This window comes from Schistosoma haematobium, chromosome 6 (genome assembly GCF_000699445.3).
Source record: "Schistosoma haematobium chromosome 6, whole genome shotgun sequence".
Classification (NCBI taxonomy): Eukaryota; Metazoa; Platyhelminthes; class Trematoda; order Strigeidida; family Schistosomatidae; genus Schistosoma; species Schistosoma haematobium.
Window position 1 is genome coordinate 7,743,847 of NC_067201.1, and position 23,976 is coordinate 7,767,822.

General features: G+C 35.1%; 1 protein-coding gene across 1 annotated transcript in view; it reads right to left on the minus strand.

The window, feature by feature from the left end:
• The window catches only part of MS3_00008431 (uncharacterized protein), a 105,257-nt gene that overhangs the window by 55,772 nt on the left and 25,509 nt on the right, over positions 1-23,976 (minus strand). The window lies entirely within an intron of this gene.

The following is a 23,976-nucleotide window of genomic DNA, read 5'->3' on the forward strand; positions in this document are numbered from 1 at the left end:
TGGTTCAAGCTGCCGTACCCAATTAGCCCAGAGAGATGAAATTACCAGGTCTAATCTCAGAATGGTAGAGGTGGTAAATTGAATAATTTTCATTTTCCTCATAATAATTGTATATGTTTGATCAATTGATAATTGATCAATATACAAATCATACCTAAAAATAAGGAAAATTATGGAGAATGAAAGTATAAAGCAGAAAGAGAGAGTGAGATAGAGAAGTAAGTAGACAGAAAGAATGTCTGTCTGCTTTGAATGGAACTATCGAGTGACTGATGTTACAATTCAGATAATCATTGGTGAAAAACGTAGATGATAAAAAACAGATGTTCATGTATCTCTAATAACATACACATGTATTCGCTGCTAATTTTACAGTAATGATAAACAAGATTAAGTAGACGCTCTCATAACAGACCTATTTTAATCAATTACATGTTGCGTCACCACACTATGTTTCAAAAAGAAATAATAATGTACTGGTTTTCTATTTAAATTTAGTATACGTAGAACATAGACCGACTCCTATCAAATTTGGGTGGTGGCTAGCAATCGAATCCAGGATATGCATTCGTGCCTATATGGGACTCTTTAAGAGAATGGATATGCATTTTCGTATTGTTACCCTCACTTAGAATTGAATCTAACACCTTTTACCTATAACTGCCAACGTTTTGTCTACTGAGCAAATGAGTTCAGATGGCTGCTGGATTGTATAAAGGGCATAAATTATTTATTTTTTTAAGGGTATATATTTTCCATCGTTAATATTATGAATCGCAATTGATCAGTCTCTTTCGAGATGTGCATCCTAAGTGAATTGTCTTGATAATGCTGTATAATTTCTGTTTGAACATCAGACTGGAGTAGAGATACATCCAGCTGGCAGGTCCCAAATAGGGTGGGACGTATCTTAGATTCCGCTGTTAACTACGATTCAACTTTTCTACGACTTGTAACTAAATTGCCATAATGAAGCACTCCACTCAAGATCCAGATACTCTAATGAAGAATGATTAACTGAAGTATACAACATCAACCACGGAAATATACAAACAATGCTAATAACAAACAGACTTCAACTTCGATTAATTTTGATTTGGTTATTTATTCTCTGAAGAAGTGGCTTACACTTAGCTACGAAACGTTAGAAAATCTGGTTTTTCTACTCATTGAGATATTACAAATATATTAGTTTATTTATGACAATCTAACAAATACTCACTTTATTCGAAATTATCAAGTCGAACCTTGGCAATGATACCTACAGACTTCAACTAAAATGTCATTAATCATTATAACATCAGCAAGGTTTTTCAGCGTTATTCATATATCCCTGACATTGTATAGGGAATTCTAGCAAAGTCCTAAATAGACGAAATCTGTTAGAAGTAAAACAATAATTTAGTGTCCGTTTTGAATGACTTACTGATTTAGGATGAATACTTGACTAAATTAGTAGGAATATTTGATTTGTAAAATAAAGCACTTTTTATTTATGAGTTCCTACGAAATATATATGATATTCATCAAACTATGTAACAAAATAATTGGAACTAAAATCAGTGAAATTCATTGCAGTGAACTGAATGAAAATCTATGCATCCTTAGACGCTAAAGATTTAAGTTCAAGTCCTTGTGATTGCTAAATAGATCAGTACTGTGACAGAGAGTAGTTGTTGAATGTTGTCTGCTTTCTTTGATTGCGATAAGTTAGGTCAGAAACATCGATTAGTATTTTATAACTTTTAATGATTACTGTGTGAAATTTTTGTGTAGAACAATACTTTCCTAATGATGAAGAGGAAGAATAGAAGTAGATCGTCCCGAATTACTACATCACAACAGCGCAGTGAGTTAAAATTACTGAAATAAATGTCATCGTAGTTTAAGAATGTACAATATGATTCAAGAATAAAGAGAAAAAAGAATAAATAATTGTGAAACTGAAGATCTAAGAGAAGACAAACAATGAATAAATCTGTTTCTACAGTAATGAGTTAATATAATCTCGCGGATTACAACCAAGCAACCTGCAGCTACCTATATGTTTCATTTCAATAATCAATGGCTTAATAGACTGATTAATTCATTTCTGTATTTGTTGTTTGAATATTTCCATTGATGTTTAGGACTGCAATTTATCAGTCTCTTATTTTCATATATGGATCCTGTGCGGATTGCATCGGTATTGTCTCAAATTACAAACATTATAAGCACAGATGGATGGTGGCTTGCAATGGAATCCAGGACACGCATCTCGTCCTATTTGGGATTCGTCATCATTGAGTGAACATTAATTCTGGGATGAAAGTACATCCAACTGAGTGTTGTATATTATAATAGAGTTTTCTAAAACGATTTCACTACAATTTTAATTTTCATTCAGGATTGTTGAGCTACACATGTGTGTGAACTTCTAGAAGTTCGAAATAAAATTTTTCATGAGAACTTCACCCCATCACTAAATGAACAGGAAAATGATCGTCAGTCAGTCAGTCAGTAACAACGTAGAACTTCTTACGTACGTACGTACATCAGTTCAAGTTGCCATACCACATTAGAACAGAGATGCAGTTATTGATTCAAATCCCATAATGGTAGAGGTAGTAAGAGTATAAGCAGTAATCGGAAAGATTAGGGTTTGGAGATGTTATTTAAAGAGTATAATACAGTGAAATAAATTTGGGAAGAGAAAAAAAGAGACAAGGAGGATTCAGGAAATTAGGATTTGGGAGAACACAAAGAGTGTATGCAACTGCGCTATTGCAAACGATTTTGAGCCATGTCATTCAAGGTCTCTAACCATCGATTGCTATCATCTCACGATCCCCAACCAGGTAGTCTACACCTACCAGCATCGCTCAGTTCACTTGTCAGTGACTTCATGGATTTGTGCCATGTTTTGTTCTGGCCACCCCTAGCTTTCTTCCAACCTACTCCTATACCACTGAACATCGCAAGTCGAGGCAAAGGAAAATGATTGAAGGTTCTGTGAATACAATATGTTTATTGAAAACCCAATAAATAAACTGGAATTATCAGTTTCTCATTTAGTATCTAAGACAACGATGTTTAAAATGAATTATTTCTTTTAAAAAAAGAGATATTCTGCTAAATATTGTTTTAACTTTTTTTTGGCAAACACGCACTTACACACACACACACGCATGCACTCTTACCTACATTATAGGAAGTGCAATGTTCAATGTTTTTATTACTTCACTGTTGTTACATTACTTTATTATCCTCAATTTAGTACAGTTAATGAATTCTATCATAATTCTATCATATGACGGATTCTTTTCTCTCTTCATAATTTAAAACACAAACACACACACATGATTACTGGAAGTGTAATTTTATTTTAATTAAAGAAAATTAATAGTAAATATTTAGGTTCCTCTTTTTTTCATGATCTTGACTTTTATTTTTGTCAACTTCTTAAATAAAAAACAACTTTTGATTTCTCAACATGATCATGTCAAATTGATGTTGACATACTGAAAAGTGATCATGATTTTCCTGTCCAATGTGTTTAATTCATCAGTTAAAATAGTTTAATACGAAGGTAGTGATATGATATAGAACTGATACAATAACTATATCAATTGGTTTACATTATAGAAAACATATCACACCGAGAAATGAAAACAGACATGAGAAAAATGAACAAAAATTGGAACAGAACTGGAAATGAAGGCCCAGGATAGAGTGGATTGGAGAATACTGGTTGGCGGTCTATGCTCCATTGGGAGTAACAGGCGTAAGTAAGTAAGTAAGTAAGTAAGTAAGTAAGTAAGTAAGTAAGTAAGTAAGTAAGTAAGTAAGTAAGTAAGTAAGTAAGTAAGTAAGTGAAGTAAGTAAGTAAGTGAGTGAAGTGAGTGAGTGAGTGAGTGAGTGAGTGGTGAGTGTAGTGAGTAAGTGAGGTGAGTGAGTGGTGGTGAGTGAGTGAGTGAAGTGAGTGAGTGAGTGAGTGAGTGAGTGAGTGAGTGAGTGAGTGAGTGAGTGAGTGAGTGAGTAGTGAAGGTGAGTGAGTGAGTGAGTGAGTGAGTGAGTGAGTGAGTGAAGTGAGTGAGTGAGAGTGGGTGAGTGGTGAGTAGGTGAGTGAGGTGAGTGAGTGAGAGTGAGTAGGTGAGTGAAGTGAGTGAGTGAAGTGAGTGAGTGAGTGAGTGAGTGGTGAGTGGTGGTAGGTGAGTGAGTGAGTGAGTGAGTGAGTGAGTGAGTGAGTGGAGTGAGTAGGTGAGTGAGTGAGTGGTGAAGTGAGGTGAGGTGAGTGAGTGAGTGAGTGGGAGTAAGAGTGAGTGAGTGAAGTGAGTGAGTGAGTGAGTGAGTGAGTGAGTGAGTGAGTGAGTGAGTGGAGTGAGTGAGTGAGTGAGTGAGTGAGTGAGTGAGTGAGTGAGGTAGGTGAGTGGTGAGGTGAGTGAGTGAGTGGTGAGTGAGTGAGTGAGTGAGTGAGTAGGTGAGTGAGTGAGTGAGTGAGTGAGTGAGTGAGTGAGTGAGTGAGTGAGTGAGTGAGTGGAGTGAGTGAGTGAGTGAAGTGAGTAGGTGAGTGAGTGAGTGAGGGAAGGTGAGTGAGTGAGTGAGTGAGTGAGTGAGTGAGTGAGTGAGTGGTGAGTGGTGAGTGAGTGAGTGAGGTGAGTGAGTGAGTGAGTGAGTGAGTGAGTGAGTGGGGTGGTGAGTGAGTGAAGTGAGTGAGTGAGTGAGGTGAGTGAGTAGTGAGTGAGTGAGTGAAGTGAGTGAGTGAGTGAGTGAGTGAGTGAGTGAGGTGAGTGAGTAAGGTGAGTGAGTGAGTGAGTGAGTAAGTAAGTGAAGTGAAAGTAAGTAAGTAAGTAAGTAAGTAAGTAAGTAAGTAAGTAAGTAAGTAAGTAAGTAAGTAAGTAAGTAAGTAAGTAAGTAAGTAAGTAAGTAAGTAAGTACATTATAGAACTTTACATCACTTTATCAATAAGATGAGTGAAACTGTGTGCAATTTTTTACTAGTAATCAAGAATTGTTTTATTTGTCATATAATGCATACTATCAACTACAAAATTGTGTCTGTTCGTTGAGATTCAAGTTTTAAATGATCGATGTTCATGTCAGGAAGAAGCGCTGGAAGTGGATAAGACACACATTGAGGAAAGCACCCAATTGCGTCACAAATCAAGCCCTCACACGGAATCCTCAAGGCCAAAGGAGAAGTTGAAGACCAAAGAACACATTACGTCAGGAAATGGAGACAGACATGAGAAGAATGAAAAAAAATTAGAAAAGAACTGGAAAGGAAGGCCCAGGATAGAGTGGGTTGGAGAATACTGGTTGGCGGTCTATGCTCCATTGGGAGTAACGGGTGAAAGTAAGTAATTAGTTAGCAATATTATCATTTATTGAAAATTTTTGGATGAAATTGTACAAAAATGTGTTATTTATAAAATAACACGCAAAAAACTAGTGTTTTTTTAAAAATCACAGTTATCTTCTTTAATATTTTCAACTATATACTTTAGGGTAATGAACTAACTGATTAAATTTAGTCACATCTGAGATGTTAAAAATAATTGTTGTCTTTGCCATTAGATGAGAATCATACAATACAATGAAACGATTGAAGTGGTGAACATGTTTCAGTGGAGCTGGGGCACAATAGTTTAAGGGTAATAGATTTACCTTAGGACATGAAATTATTGGATTTTATCCTTTATATTATCGATCATGGATACTGTTGCAAGACCTAAAAGTAGGATAACATTCAATGGTTCTTAAACTAATGTAAATCTCTTTTCAAAACACCATAATTTTTGTGTTCATATAGAGAAATAATGGCTGAACTTGGAAAATAATTGAACTCGAGCAATTTTCAGACTATGCACTTTTTTTATTTGTACTGGTTGTTTCAATCTGCTCGTTGGTGTTATAGACTGCAAATGATCAGTCACTTTTGGCATATAAGCAACTTGTGCTGATTGCCGCGAAATCCCCATTAAGTTATCAGTGATATAAGCAGAGTCGGATAGTGCCTAGGAGTGAAATTCAGGACTTACGTTTGGTCTTATTTGGGACCGATCAACTCAAATCCATAACATTAACAGGAAGATTCAAATAACCAATACAAATGAATTAAAATTGATATCTTTGAACAAGACAGAGATTATCTGGAATCAGTAACTAAGTTTATTATGCATTTGGCGTTTGAAAAGTACTGGGTTCGAGTGCCAGTGTGACCATTAACACTGTTGCAAACACAACCATCTGATGAGTTCCATATTGCACAAGATGATCACTCTAGATTTTACTGCTAGCCACTATCCGCTTTTTGTTATAGCTTTACACAATCAGGTGACTTGTCGACTTCCGTCTATTTAGATTTTACATTACATGTTTAGTAATTTGCTCAAAGATAATTAGCAGTTTAGTGTTTCAACCCACTCGTTAAATTACTATGTATCACGATCAAATTCAACTCGGATGATCTCAGATAGTTCAGTAATTAATTAATAATTACCTTGTTTTATGACACACTAGTCACTATCATAAGTTGATAATACCAGCTGAAAACGCTTTGACAACTGAAGAGTTTCACGTACTACCTCAGAATTGTTAATCAGTTGATACTCTATCACTGATGCAATTTAAAAGTCTTCTGTACTATGAGAATCATTATATCTTCTAACCTAATCGTCGAAGTGCATTATATCCATTGTGAGACTAAAAAATCATTAATTTACACTCATGTGCACATGTCGATGTATACTATAAAGCAGTCTCATACAATAACTTATCATAGCAATTTAGTTTTCAGTAGTTTTTCAGGTGATATCATTATATAATATGAAAAACTAACGAATTTCTCTTATGGATACTTCCATCATAATTTTGTTTTATCAAATTAAATCGTGAATGCGCACTTCCGAGGAGTCCCATACTAGGACAAAACGGCCATCCAGTGCTTACAGGTTTTCCGTGGTGGTTTAGACTCAATTGACTCATGATTTCAATCAAAAAACTTAACAGTCTCCACAACACCTAAACTGATAATTACCATGTGCTCACTAGTGACTAGCTTCGTGAGAAAATTCTCGGAGTTCTGGTGAGAAGCCGTGACCAGTGGAGCTAATCCGTGTCGGGTAGAAACAGGTTTCTACCTCAGTACAATAGAAGGTGGTCGTGCAATTTCGTGGATTGGTTGAGGTTAGACATTAACACCATTAGATGCCGGCTCAGTGGTCTAGTTGGTTAAGCGCCTGGCACGAAACTGATAGATCCTGGATTCGAAGCTCACGGGGTGCGGGATCGTGGATGCGCACTGCTGAAAAGTCCCATACTAGGACGAAACGGCCATCCAGTGCCCCCAGGTTTTCCATGGTGGTTTAGCTTCAATTGACTTATAATTTCAATCAAAAACAAATTAAATCTATTTGATAACTCGACTATCTTTTTTACTTAAGAGAAAGCTCCATTGTTTATTCAGTGTTTCAATATATGGTAGTCATATAAAACCTAGATTATGTGACATTTTCTAATATATTCTAATTGTCAATTTAAATACTAATCAGAGTATAGATATTTCGACTGATTTTTTCTGTTTATTTGTTTGTTTGTTTGTGTTTTATACCTGATATCATTTAGTAAATAATAATAATAATAATAACACTAACAATAACCCTTCAGTGTCTAATAAACATTAGTAATCTGTCTTCGATTTTTATTTCTTTCGGTAACACAAAAAAGACGTCTCACATTACTCGGATACTGAAATGTTCACTGGCACGTACACATACGCATATAAACGCAAACAAACAGTCTGTATAAATTTTTTTTAGGTTTTATTTACGTGGAATAAATCAATACAATTATTATCTATAAATCACGTGTGACGTACATTGATTAAGTCAAAAAAGTTTGATTGGATTTTGTCAACTTGTATCACTTGTGACTTGGGTTAAGTACATGTTTACCAACCAAAAGACTAAGATAATGTCCAGTAGTTTACTCTGTTCCACTTCCTAGCTGTGAAACATGATCTTTAGAAATAGAAGATATTCATAGATTATTATTTGTCGATCACGGTCGCTTTCAAAACATTGCTTGTTTACGTCGGACGTATAAAGGGAGAAATATTGAGGTTATTTTCAGAGGACTAAGTAATGAATGTAAATCGGTTGTTAATGTAGTGCATCTTTATCGACTAAGGTTATTAAGGTATTTCTTACGTGTGTCCAATACCGTCTACCTGGATGAACAATATTTGCTGGTGTAAGGAAACTAGAAGTGACCAAATCAAAACATGACATCAGTCCATGAAGTCATGACTATTAAGTTGGGTCATTATATACAGGTACAGATTAACTGGTTGTGGTCAACGAGATTATTGTAACCAATAGCTAGAGTTATTGAATGACACTGGTTAGCATCGGCTAAAATGACACAGATGCTTTTCATTATTTTTCTTCCCATATATCACAAGTTTAGAAATAATCTCGCACGTTTTTATTCCACAAATGTAAATTTCTTCCAATCGTATAGTCTATGGATGAGTTTTTCTCCTACCACAGAGACTGCTACAACTTCTACTTCGATATTTTATTGTGCTTATATGATATGCGACTTGAACCTATGAACATATATGCCAGGTTCTACGTTTTTCATGACTAACTGACTGACTGAAATAGATAATTTAAGAATAGCTATTCGTTTTATTTTCCAATCTCTTACAGGCAGACTAACAATACAGCATAATCGAAAAAGGCTAAGATTGATATGAACAACCTTAGCTTTCCCCATACATAGATTTATCTTGTTTACCACATCATTACGTGGATTTTTCTTGACTAGTTCTAAATATTCACCACAAGGAGTGAGTGAAGACATAAGCTTTTGTCTGTCTTATGGAGATATTTTGTATTTTGGATGTGCAAACTACATATCATATTCAGAGAAATTATATCTCGTACAGTTATTGAACTAATTAAATAATCGATTAAGGCTAAACAATTTATACTAAGCTTACACTGTCATGATACTATACTGTCGAAACTACTCGATTTGATCCCAGATGGATTTTTGAGAGTACACACTGGTTAATAATCACTTTGTACCATAAAAAACTGTTCAATGTTCCCTGATTTCCCAAAATTGTGTAGCTAAATCCAATCCATAATGTGGAATATTGTTTGTTCTTAATATAGACAACGGCAAAATGTAAACTTATTAGAAAATTGAGATATTAGTTAAGCATCATTTACCATCATTTACCGTTGATATTTGCTAATTAATAACATAAACTATCGGTAAAACGAGGGCTAGAAACGATCAAGCCAAAACGTGACATCAATCCATGAAATCATTAATTGTTCATTTGAACTGTGTTGAAATGTTCAAACATCTTAGTGTAAAGCCATGAGAAATTTAAAATTTTTAGTTGAAAATTCTAAGCAAAATGATTAAGAAATTAGTTTAGTTGAAGATAATTTATTGTTATAATCTTCCTCTAATGGTTAAGCCTAGTATTATCCAGACTCTTATCCATCTAATTGCTGCCGCTTTGTCTTGTATAGCATTCTTCAGCTGAATATACTTGTATATAAATGTTGATGCTTATAAAAGGACTGAAAACTAGTACCATTCACTTCAGTCGATCAAGCGATATCAATTAACGTGACAGACATAACAGCTTAATCTCATAGTTTACATCATTGGCTAATCCTAGTTAAACAATCACTGAAAACAAGGATGAGACACTGTAAAATTCTTGTTGTGCATCAAGTTCGGAACTAGTTGTGTAGTATCTATATTCACCCCAATGAGTCATGGTTTCTAGTAGTTGTTTAATTAAGATTGAAATGTGATATAAACTATAAAAAGATGTAACTTTTCTACACACAGTCAAAATTATCTTCAAATTTACACCATCCATCATTTTTCCTAGAATGTAGTAATACAATTGATCATAGATATTATCACTTTTGAAATAATTCAGGGTCTTTTCTTATTATTGAAAATAACACATACTAGAACAATTGTTAAATAGTTAGAGAGGGGTTTTGCGGAGATTGAAGTAATTTAATGATTGAATTTATGAGTCATGGATGTACACTGTTGAGGAGTCCCATACTAGAATGAAACGGTCGTCCAGCGATTCCAGGTTTTCCATGGTGGTCTAGCTTCAATTGACTCATAAATTCCATTGTTAAACAGTTATTAACATAACTTGCTAATTCAATAAAATTATAAACTTTAGTGGATAACCATTTGATATTAATGTATTAGCCAGCAACTTTTCATTTTTTTCAACCGTGTCAGCAGTACGAATTCTTTGAGTCTTATTAAAGAGACACTTAATCAAGCCTCGCTTGTATTGCAATGGATAGAAACTATAGAAATCTAAGTATTGCCCCATCCAAGTTTGTTTCCTATAAACTGATCATCTTATAGTACCATACTCCATTCGACTCAAAAGTATATCTAAAAAGGGCAATCGGCCATTATTTTCTATTTCATAAGTCATCACAATATCGTTTTGAACTCTATTAAGTTTATCTAATAATCGGGAATATAAAATTACCATAATTTTATTACCATTACTCATGGAAGTTTATCTGTTTTGCAACCACTAAACACTTGAACATAATAGTATGAAATGTTGTAGAGATTATTAAGTTTCTGATTGAGATCATGAATTGATTAATGTTAGACCACCATTGAAAACATGGAAGCATGAAATGGCCGCCCAACTCTTCGAAGTTCTCAATGGTGATCTAACACATCAATCAGTTCATGATCTCAATCAAATATGTTGAACTATTTTAATTTCCAATTATTTGTAGATTCAATTAATCTGTGTATCTCATTAAGTTAGTTTGTTTTTTTTTCAACTATAGTTACAAAAATTACATGTGGTATAAATTGGATATGTTTTTTGTCAAATTGTTATATGTCACGTCCAACTACGACAAATGTTTCAATTTTGAAAAGATATATAGATTTATATTTAATGAATATTATAGAGTTAACTGATATAATGAAATTAAGTTACCTAGAATTACAAGTTATTTAAAGATTGTTAAGTTTTTGATTGAGATCATGAATCAATCACAATTGATTGATCACTAGGTGGTGATCAATGTCATGTGTGTTAAGTCCTTATTTAGTGCAGATCGAATGCTATCGACCATGTTGCAATGTGGTCACCAGTCTAGGTGACTCGACATTGCGGGCACTATATATTGAGATTAGATGGTGGTTGGAGGTAGTCAACAGGAAACCCTGGACCCGGGTTTCGTGCTACTTGGCACTCGTCAGCAAGGTCTACTTGTAATCTTTAGGGAACTGGTGCTCCCTGACGGATTCGATCCCGTGTCACCCAGCTTTACAGTCAGAGGCGTTACCATTGAGCTATACGGGCAGCTACTGACGTCCTGTTGTGAGCCTGAAATCAGGATCGTCGGTAGCTCACTGCTGAGGAGTCCCATACTAGGATGAAATGGCCATCCAATTCTTCTAGGTTTTCAATATTGGTCTAACATCCATCGATTTATAATGACTTATGTTAATACACATACATACATACATATATACATACAAACAGCTCAGTACTAGTTAATCAGTTATGTTTTGAAATTTCCTCCTTAAATATTTTTTAACGAATATTCACTGTTGAATAGTTCTCAATTTTAAATAATTACAAATAATTTTTTTCTTAGTTTCCATAGCTATAAATTCTAAATTCTAAATGATAAATAATGGCCAAATTTAATTTAAATAGATCGTTTAACATGAGTGTATGAGTTTCAGATTGTTGTTAATGTTGGGCTAACTATTGTGCAGTGTTAGAGATAGGATAAGTGTCCATGAATTTGTAGCGCTTTTTTTTATTATTCAATATATATGGAATGTCTAGGATTTTCGAGTACTTTTTCATTTATTTAATGAGTGAATGAATATTATATGTAAGAGCATAATTCTCACTTGGGATTTCATTTCAAGCTCCAACTTTCACATTATTTGGATTTTTTTAACCCATCGACCAGGGATACTCTATAGTGGTATGTTCACTAAAGATGTATATGAATAGCCTCAGATAATTGTAGTGAAATCCTTAGTGAAAATTATGCTCTCATATACAGCAGTTATTCATCAATGAGCTAAAATGTTGCTAGAGAGTGCTAGCTATTAAACTATTAATGAACGTTGTAAAAAGGATTGTTAATCACATGAACAGCGTTAATTTGAATGAGTTTATACGTCACTTGAAATGGTGAGAATAACAATTCGAACTACCAAACATAGGGTCATAACATTAATAACGTAATCAAAAATTAGAATCAATGTTTAACCGAAGACTAAGTGATATTAATCCAATAAGTGTAGTGCCAGTTAAATTATTCATGTGTTCAAAAAATCAATATTATTAATCCATTTCATATATAGGTAGTTTTACGAGGTCGTTTACATAATGTGATCATTATTAGTAGATATTTAAGTGACCCGATTGTCCAGTAGATAACAAACCGGTGAATGGTAGACCGAGATTTGAGTCCAACACCTTTCGTTTCAAGTGCCAACACATTATCTACCAAAGGTTATTGAGTAAAGTTAGTCATTGATTTGGGAAGAATTGGTTAGGATTTTCTTTTCGTTAATTAATTATGATTCTGACAAATCACTAAAACATCGGTAACTTTTAACTTAACTCACTCACCTTTGTTATAGTCTGATTGGTTGCTTTTAAATAGGGAATTTTGAACTAAATGCAAACCATGGTAATAGTTTACTTTGGAAGTGGGCCAATCAGAATCGAGAACACAACTTTTCAATATTTGTGCAAAACTCAAACATTACATATAATAAGAAGTGGATATACCTATGTACACGCATCAAAATGTTTTAAATGATAGTAAAAAATTATTTCTGGTCACCAATGAGTAAAAATTATTGTGTTAAACGCAAAAAATGTTCAATTCTTTTTGTGTAGGTTTTATGTAACAGGAAAATTGAAACTATTCCTAAATCCTGATAATTAATACTCAAACAAACCTCACTCTGGTGCTACTATATTGAATAGGTGAACTAATCAGATCATTACTTACTTAATTACTTACGTCTGTTACTCCCAATGGAGCAAAGGCCGCAGACCAGCATTCTCCAACTCATTCTGTCCTGGGCCTTCCTTTCTAGTTCTATCATATTGTTGTTCATTCTTCTCATAACTGTCTCTATTTCTCAGCGGAATGTGTCCTTTGGTCTTCCTTTATTCCTTTGACTTTGAGAATTCCATGTGAGGGCTTGTCTTGTGATGCAGTTAGACACTTTCCTCAATGTGTGTCCTATCCACTTCTAGCGCTTTTTCCTGATTTTGCGTAGACAACTTTTAATAGACACTTGTATCTTCTGGATGATGGCTTTCGTAGTTCTCCAAGTTTCCAACCCATACAGTAGAACTGTCTTGACATTTGTATTGAAAAATCTGACCTTGGAGTTGGTTGACAGTTGTTTTGAGTTCCAGATATTCTTAAGTTGTAGATGTGCTGCTCTTGCTTTGCCGATCCACGCCTCCACATCTGCATCAGATCCACCATGTTCATCAATGATGCTACCCAAATATGCAAAGGATTTTACACCTTCCAAATCTTCTCCATCAATTATGACTGGATTGATGCATGCTGTGTTGTATTGGGAAATCTTGCCTTTCCCTCTGTTTATGTTGAGACCTACTGCTGCTGAGGCTGCTGTTACACTGGTCGTCTTCTCCTGAATTTCCTGTTGCGTGTGCGATAGAAGAGTCGGATCATTTGCGAAGTCTAGATCGTCCAGCTGCATCCTAGATGTCCATTCCCGATTGTGCTGACCTCTCGATGATCCAGTCAATCGCCAGTAGAAAGAGAAATGGTGAGAGTAAGCAACCTTGCCTGACACCGGTCTTTACTTCGAATGACTTTGTCAACTGTCCTCCATACACGATTTTGCAGTTTAACCCATCATAGGAATTCCGTATGATATTAACCATCTTCTGAGGCACACCGTAGTGATAAAGAAGCCTTCATAATACCTTATGAATTTTTCTATTCATTTATATGTCTAGAGAACATTTTGAATTGTCGCTGCTAATAGTTCATGATGAAAACGGTAAACGGAAACCCTAATTCTAGCCCTAAACACGTGAATATATGTAGGAAAAATGCAGGAGCTCTTAAAAATCTATTTGTGTCTTTATTGTGGTTTGAAAAGACTGGCAATCTATATCAAGACGAGATGGTGGTTGGCAGTGGTCGACAGGAAACCCTGGACCTGGGTTTCGTGTTATTTGAGACTTGTCAGCAAGGTGCATTTTTAACCTTGAGGGAACTGATGCTCTCTGACAGATTTCATCCCATGTCAGTCAGCTTCACAGTCAGAGACGTTCCCTCAAGATTACAGATGCACCTTGCTGGCGAGTCTAGAATAGCACGAAACCTAGGTCCAGAGTATCCCGTCGATTACCTCCAGCTACCTTCTCATCTTACCATAGTGCACAAGATGTCAACCCACCTAGACAAGTGACCACATTGAAACTTAATTGAACGAATTCGATCTTCACTAAGCAAAACCTGACACACATGACACTGATCACAACTAATCAATCAATCAATTGTAAAAGCTGGTAATCTATATCCATGAGGAAGAGTTTACATGTCGTCGCTTTTTTTAATGAAGGGCAAACTTTAGAATGCTTTAATAAATTTATTAATAATGTAAAATCAATCAGTACTTTGCAATGTCACTGCTTTCTTTTCCATAAACTATTCATTTACAAAGCTGTTTTCGGATTGTCTGAGAACTGGTTAATAATTAATTGTAGTTGTTTAAAGTTCTTTCCTTTTAACCAAACCATAAACCATATATTGTACAACGATAAATACTTTAAAAGCGTTTCCTTTTTGTTTATACAATACAGTTAGAGACTACTTGAATGCTTATAAATAATATAACTTGCTTTTGATGTTGACAGAACTCATTAATTATACGAAGAACAACGTAAAAGTACAATGTAGAAGCATAAAGACAGTTGATTTAATCGGGAAAAGTGCACTAGTCTTTGTGTCCTTCAACATCATTATTTGTATTTTATCATTTGATAATGTCCATTCAAAACGAAGCCCTACCATAACAGCACTTACATTTTAGTATATTGATTCGACAGATGTAAGTTCTATTTCAATAGATTTATTTAGAAAATAAACATGAGTATTTTGTTTATCTTTAGCAAACTATATAATTCCTAATTACATTCTAACTATTCTTATCTAAGTTGAATTTTTTAAAGTTTAACATATACTTATGTAAATGTATGATCCATCACCCCATCTGGGGTTGAAACAAGAACCTATATGTCTTGATGTGAGCGCCTAACCTCTAGACTACTGAGTCAGTATTCAATGAGTTACGTGGCTAACTCCAATCCGTGGTTTAAAATGTAGGCGCCTGTTATATCCGGACGAAGAATAAGTGAATAGTAACCTCTTGGATCTATTTGGGAACTAATATTATATATATTCTTGTCGCAAAACTATTAAGTAACTATATCATATGTATGTTCATATTCTTTTCATTATAAGCTTTTACTTGACTTATTGACTATTATTATATGATTTACTATTCTTGAGATATTCCCAATTTATTAATAGCGGTTTCTCACAATCACAGTCAATTTTTAGCTTGAACCTGTATAATTGTTATTCTCGGTTTTATGATATGATTAGGTCCGATTTTCTCGTATGTCTGGAATATATGATTCGTATAGCAGAGGCTGATATTTGCGTTCTGGACTAAACCGGCTGGGTTAGGCGAGAAGCTACTATCTTAGGGAGCCAATAGGAACTCGAAGTTGAATCTAGGCTGCTCGTACTGGTTTATGCGTTATTGACCTTGTCAAAAAATCGGTGTTTCAATTGGCGATCATATCACGTGATAACTAACAAGCCATAAGAACATAACAGCGCTTGTTGAGAGACCCATGGGGCTCGGGTTGGACCGTGGTTGAGATCTCTTAAAGAGTTCCGTAATCGGACCAAAACATTTTCCAAGTCTTCCTGGTTTTCAGTGGTTCATGATATAAACTATGCAATCCGAAAATGTCCACAAACTGCCTTTAGTAAATTTACACGTGGTTTACCACTGGAATAGTTTTGTTTCCTTATTAAGAAACTGGACATATTTGTTGTTTTAATTCGAAAATGTAACTGTTTATTTCTTATATGTCCATAATGTAAACCTTAATGACCATTTGGACTGAAATGCTTATGGATACGAAATTATCAAATTAAATAAAAAAAATCAGGAAATATTATGATGCATTTTATAATAAGGAGTAGGCTGCTTAATCAATACTGTCGTCCAAATTACAGATCAACCAATCAACTGAATAAGTGGACTTAAGTTGATTGGATAATTATCTATGATTGTTTGGCTGTTTGAATTTGGCCTTTATAACCATAACTGTCGCACAAAAAAAGCTATTTGAGACCGGTCTTATAATCAAATACCAAATCAAATACCGAGATCTATTATCTTTTACCTGATTGATTCGTCCACAGATTATAGTCCCGCCGTTTTATTTGTTATAGCCGCTCAATTATCACGTTTTGTACAAAATCCCCTGTGAACCGATCGTACGTTAGCATTAAGCACTGAAGTTGGCGCCGTAGCCTTGAAATCTCTAAAACGCTTCTGATTGGCTCGTCCATAAATTAGAGTCTCGCCCGACTGTCGAGTGAATGAATTACAATCAGCTAGATGGATGATTATCTCTCCTCTGATAATGCTTTAAAATCATTTACATCAGTAAATATATCTCGTTCCTTTACTGAATTTATGGAGACAAAAATGTTTGAATCCTGTTATTATTAAGTATACTGGTTAAACTGTCCATCTTATTGATACTTTACTCTAACATTATCACTGGTTAATTTAATTAGTTTAAATAAAACCTAATCAAATCAGTAGACCACAAAACATTCAAGCAAATTTATAGGGACAAACGTATCGCAGTAATTTTTGGTGTTATTATTATGTGTTCTCTATTTCTGTTGTCTTCTCTTTAGTTGCAGAAAATTATAATTCCTCTGTAATGGCACTGGAATTATCCCTCGTTACACTGTTCAACAAGATGTCTTAGTTCTTAACTCATACCTCATATCATTATAAACTTTCAAAAAGGTTTATGAAGCATATCTTCTCAAACATTGTAATTACATGTCTCTACCCTTTACATATAACATCACTATTTGCATCAACCTGGTTGTACCTGTAAACTGGCATGCCTTTTGTAATTATTCCCAGAATATTATTTATGTATGTATGAGTCCACCACTGTCCACTTTCTCAGATGACAGTGCTAACGTATGTACAAAAAAACTCATGGAATTAAATGCCATTGTCTTTAATTTAAGAGAAATAGATTGAAAATACGGGATTTGTTAGGATGTCATTAAGAACTATTGAAAATTTCGATCATTGTATTATATTTACATTTGGGCATTTGGGGGCAAAGCATGTTTCCGCCCAGGCCCAAAATGTCCTGGGTATTTACATCACAGTGAAAAATCGAGTAGTTCAATAAATTATTCCTACAATACTTAACCAATCTGTAGTTTCTAAACCTTAACATCTCTTTAAATTGTAAAAGAGCGTACTTGGATTTAAAAACTTATTTCTGTAATAAACAAAGGTGGATAGTGGCTAGCAGTGGAATCCAGGACGCGTTTTTAGTCCCCTTTGGGACTCATCAGTTGGACGCACCTGCATCACAGAGTTGATATTCACTCCAAGACTCGAACTCAGTGCCACTCGCTTCAAACACCATCGTGTCATCCACTCAGCTACTGAGTCCCAATAGCCATTTGCTTGTGCAATGGGATGAGGTTTAATTCACTTAGTATTGTTTGCTTATATCTCACCATTATTGTTTAGGTTTGCAATTGATCTTTGCTTATGAAACTTGTGATTTAAAACAATATCGAGGCTGCCCTCACAGGTTGCACATATTCCATTAAGAGACCGATAAATTGCAGCCCTAAATAACAATAGGGAGAAATAAGCAAACAATACAAAGTGAATCATTTCTGTAATGTGTAGTAATATTTCACTCTCCCAAAACGTAAAAAGTAGCAATGTACTCATCTAGCTGAAGTTAAACAAGGGCGGAAACTAAAAGATGACTATACCACCTAATGAATATTTAATTTAGAATGGTCTTTATTTTTTTTCCATGTTCTATTTATGAGATATTGGATGTATAATATCTTTCCCAAGTCAAAAAAATATTCCCCGCTAAATATCTGAGTCATATTACATTGTCCTAAAATTAGGGTGTTTTTTGTACCCTATGTAAATGAATCATACTGATGAAGCAAATAGATTAGAGATGCTGACCTTTAAGATTTAGAACAAGATTTAAAAGTGGTGTTTCGTGCACGAGATGAAGAATTATCGATGGGTCACTGGATAAAGTTGTACTTTATCGTCTAACGACCTTGGTATCTTGACTTATTTTAGCCAATCGAGGGAAAGGAAGCATAAATAAATGTTTTATTATTGGTAGGTCATAGGACTAAGGTCTTTATGCTATAGTTAACTTCAGTTAATAATGAAAACTTTAACTGTAACCCCTTACATGTGTACTGTGACTTTCAAATAGTTTGCAACCTGACCGCTGGTTCAACGGTAATCAACAGCTTTACCGTTTTCTCATTGGATTTCAACAATTGGGTTATAAGATAAAATTTGGTTAGACTATAGAGGGCTATCTAAACCTTCTTTGTAGTGTTGCTTTATGTAATTCTCGACTAAGTTGCACAAAACTGATTTTGTTTTTAGATCTCTGGTTGTTTAAATATTTTGGGCTAGAGATTTATTAGTAGAAATTCAGGATTTCTTATTTGTTGTTCTATTGGTAAAATCGTTATAATGCTCACTGTAAATACCGTAATATAGATCATTTTTAAGAAGAAATCTTTGCAGAATATTAGTGTTGTTTCGATTAGCTGAGAATGAGGTTAATTCACCAACATAGAGGATATTTATTATTTATTTTAACACATAGATATTGGTACAAGGAGGCACCAATTACATATGCCCTACACAGATCACATTTGATCTGTGTGAGGGCTGTGATACTTCCCTGGTTCCTAGACCGAAGCAGGTGGTTTTCTTAGAAGGCCACACCCCGAGCCTTCGACCTGAAGGTCTGATTCACAAGGCAGTGGAGTAACGTAAGGAGATGCAGTCCCATGGAAGCCGTTGACCAACAATTGGTTCATACACCATTCGTTCCTTCAGTATACTGGGGCCCATGTGCACTATTGGTTTGAAATCAGAATTTTCTCTCCATGTCCACCAACCCGGTTAAAGCGCCGGACATTCGCTTTTCGTCCTCTCGATTTCGTAAACAACACCCGTGGTGCGAGAAGGCAGTGAGTAGGATTTTCTTGGCAGAGGCTATATACGCGTGGCCATGTGAGAGTATTTCGAGAGGGAGAGCGGACTCTCCCCACTCTCGGCCGTACCATGGCATTTGGGGGCACATAGTGGATAAGCGGAATGTTATGAGTACAAGGAAAAGAGATAATTATTAATTTAATGAATATAGATAAAGCTGAACTATGCCGCCAGGTCAGTGGTGAACGTGAATATTGTTTAAAGGTTACGGAGTATTTATCGAAAGCTGCTAGGAATTAGTGTCAGAGTTTAGGATTAGGAGTTCAGGTTAATGTTTTCTTTACCAAATGGCATAGAATATATCGTTAGTATCCTAAAATCCATAGCTTCATATAGATGTCTAGCATAATAAGTTGTTAATTTATCCTTGATGTCTCTTGAAGAAGTTAAGATATCGGGGTCATTCGATGGTTTAGTTCAGTCTTCCTATGTAAATGTTTATCTCAGTACAAACCAATGGAAATTATTTGATTTAATGTTACTCATAGTCGGTTTCCTAGGAAATTATGTTTTTGCTTGTTAACTAGATAGTAGGGAGTTCATCAGTGCACAGGGGACTACATATATTTCTCTGTGGTTACTAAACAGTTGTCTAAATGTACATGTAACCGTTGTAGCTATGTCAAGTTGTATGAAAAACAATTTTATGGCCTTACAGAGGAATCGGAGGAAAATTGATCTACGGTTACATAAATGAGTTTGTATACTAAAAACAAAACTTAAACCCTGTTATGTTCATCAACCATGACTGGAAAGTACTGCACACGCATGTTTGAATAGTTTCTCAATAACAGACCCTAGAATTAACCAGTGACTGATAAACGACAAATGACTCAAAACCAGTTTCGGAGCCATTAAAGTTCATTGACTACGAAAAGGCATTTGATAGCGTGGACAGAACAACACTATGGAAACTTCTTCGACACTACGGCGTGCCTCGGAAGATAGTCAATATCATACAGAACTCATATGATGGATTACACTGCAAAATCGTGCATGGAGGACAGTTGACAAAGTCGTTCAAAGTGAAGACCGGTGTTAGGCAAGGTTGCTTACTCTCACCCTTTCTCTTTCTCCTGGTGATCGACTGGATCATGAAGACGTCAACGTCTGAAGGGAAGCACGGGATACAATGGACATCTAAGATGCAGTTGGATGACCTAGACTTCGCAGACGATCTGGCCCTTCTATCCCAAACGCAACAACAGATGCAGGAGAAGACGAACAGTGTGGCAGCAGCCTCAGCAGCAATAAGCCTCAATATACACAAAGGGAAAAGCAGGATTCTCCGATACAACACAGAATGCACCAATCCAATCACAATTGACGGAGAAGATTTGGAAGATTTAAAATCCTTTACATATTTGAGTAGCATCATTGATGAACAGGGTGGATCTGATGCAGATGTGAAGGCGCGGATCGGCAAAGCAAGAGCAGCATATTTACAACTGAGGAACATCTGGAACTCAAAACAACTGTCAACCAACACCAAGGTCAGGATTTTCAATACAAATGTCAAGACAGTTCTACTGTATGGGGCAGAAACCTGGAGAACTACAAAAGCCATCATCCAGAAAATACAGGTGTTTATCAACAATTGTCTACGCAAAATACTTCAGATCCATTGGCCGGACACTATTAGCAACAACGTACTGTGGGAGAGAACAAACCAGATCCCAGCGGAGGAAGAAATCGTGAAGAAGCGCTGGAAGTGGATAGGACACACATTGAGGAAAGCACCGAACTGAGTCACAAGACAAGCCCTCACATGGAATCCTGAAGGTCAAAGGAAGAGAGGAAGACCAAAGAACACATTACGCCGAGAAATGGAAATAGACATGAGAAAACTGAACAAGAATTGGAAGGAACTAGAAAAGAAGGCCCAGGACAGAGTGGGTTGGAGAATGCTGGTCAGCGGCCTATGCTCCATTGGGAGTAACAGGCGTAAGTAAGTATTATATAGGAGATTTATTATGGCCTATGAAAATGGAAAGTATAAGTAGACTACAAGCGTTTAGTCACAAATATCTTTTCATCATTGGTAGTATATGAAATAACCATCAAGAGAGTAAAGTTGAGGTTAGGAACAAAGTACTAGGTAGAAAAGATAAGTCCATTGATGAAACTAAAAATATTCATGAGCTAAGATAGTTGTGGCACATATCTAACTACCCCATACCTTGAAATGCAATGCTGGTTCAAATAGATTTATGTTAGAAAGATAACTTGGAGTGAGCTGATCAAGACATGGAATCAGTTCATGGAATAAATGATTACAAATATGTGCAGTATCTGGATGTTTGGACTTCATTTAGTTGAAGTTAATGAGGTAGTTAGAATTTGTGGTTTGACTTTAGTGACATTTCTTATCTTTCACCCACACCAACAGAAACTAATCAAAAATCCTATCCTGCACATCAACAACGAGACAGTTCAAAGTTTATCTAACCATGATGTAAACTTCATAAATGTTGAGCACGTTGGCAGCTATCTAAACTCAATTACTCAATAGATTAAGCATCATTAGGCTTTTGAAGTGAAAGATACAGGGTTCAAGTTCCAGTATGAATACCAACATAGATATGGCAGGTATATCCAACTAACGAGCTTTAAATAAAACAATCATACATTCTGGATTCTACCTCTAGTCAAAATCAATCTACCTTAAATATATATATTGTTACTTGCACATAGAACATGAGCTCCTGGTAGATTGCCATCACACCTTGTAAAAAGTGTGTCAACCTATATGAAACCTAAATCTACCAAAGTTTCCTTCCAAATCCTTCTTATTAACAAAAAAAGACAACCTTTCTTCTATTCAAAACTATTTAATGGCTTGTTGATTTTATGTGAATTCCGGAATATGTTAAATGATTCAAATAAGCAGTTCATTTATAATATGCATCTAATCACTGTAAACCAATAGTTTAAAATTCAACATTAGAATAAATTAATCCAAAGATGAGGTAGACAGGTCAATGTATAAACAGTAGCTTATCATCTCTTTCATCTTGTTTTAATCATTACTTTTTGTTCAATGTTTAATATTTCACTGTATATATACTATTGTATTGATACAGTTTTTATTGTTATTTACAAAGCAAGTAATAAAACAACATTTGATCGACAAATTTTCCATAATTTTAAATAAAAACGCTTTTTTTTCCTCTAAAAGTTACCATAGTAACGTGAATAAAATCTGTTTGTGTCACAGTGATTCCATATATCGTTTTTCTTTGTGTGTATAGAAGAAAAAAACATTGTTACCAGTTATTTATTGAATATGTTTTTGGTTGCTTTTTACTTATGAATATGAATTGTTGAAATACAAAAGAGAATTTCAAGATAATACTAATGATAAAGTGATATTAAGCAAGAATACTATAATATACAAAAAGGAAATAGTGTTGTTTCATTTTAGTACTGAACAATTGTTAACAGTATACACTGAAGTATTCTATATAGAAATGAAACCATTTAAACATTAAGGTCTAACATTCAGCATCTTGTTATTTTAGCCGTTGAATTGGAACGTCATCAATGATAAATTCACTCTAATTTTTGTAAGCAATGATGAATAGTGGCTAGCAGTGGAATCCAGGACGCGCGTTTCATCCTATTTGGGACTAGTCAGCTGGATGTACTTGCATCTCGGAGTTGATGTTCACTCTGGGACACGAACCCAGTACCATTCGCTTCACACGCCATCGCGTTGTCGAGTCCCAGAGTGAACATCAACTTCGAGGTGCAAGTACATCCAGCTGACGAGTCCCAAATAGGACGAAACGCGCATCCTGGATTCCACTGCTAGCCACTATCCATCACTGCTTGTAAAAAGCCTGTGAATTAAGGCAATATAGAGGCACACGCCCAGTATGCACATATTCCAATAACAGACTGATCAATTGCAGTCTTAAACCTCAATGGGAAGATACAAGCCAAACAATACCAAGTGAATTCACTCTAATTTTGATTATAAAATAGTTTGATGTTAGAATTCGACAAAATTTATCTTGAAACTAGATGATAATAAGTAGATGATTATGTTATTTTGTTTATGCTATCTGAATAAATAAGATTAGAAATTTTGTATAAGTCACTCAACTAGTCGGTCATTTATAAGTAGAACCTTCTATGTAAATGTATCGGATCAAGTTGCCGCACAACACGGAAATATGAAATCATGAAGAAAAACATATCAACAGTAGTGATAGTAGTAGTAGTGTGGCGAGACTATAATTTACGGGCGAACCAATCAGATTTACGATAACAGGTCTTAGATTTTGGCGCAAAATTCACTCATCCATAGAGTCTTGGCATTATAGCTGATGTCAGTTCGTGATGAAAACCCTATATCTGATTCCTAATACTAACCAACAACTATATATTAATCCTAATTCCCCATGCTGGTTTATAACCCTCATTTAGCCGTAGTATGTATATGAACATTCTCGAGGTCTCTTTAGCGTCGCTCAAAGGTCGTCCATAAATTATAGTCTCACCAATGATTTGAGAAAAGAGAAT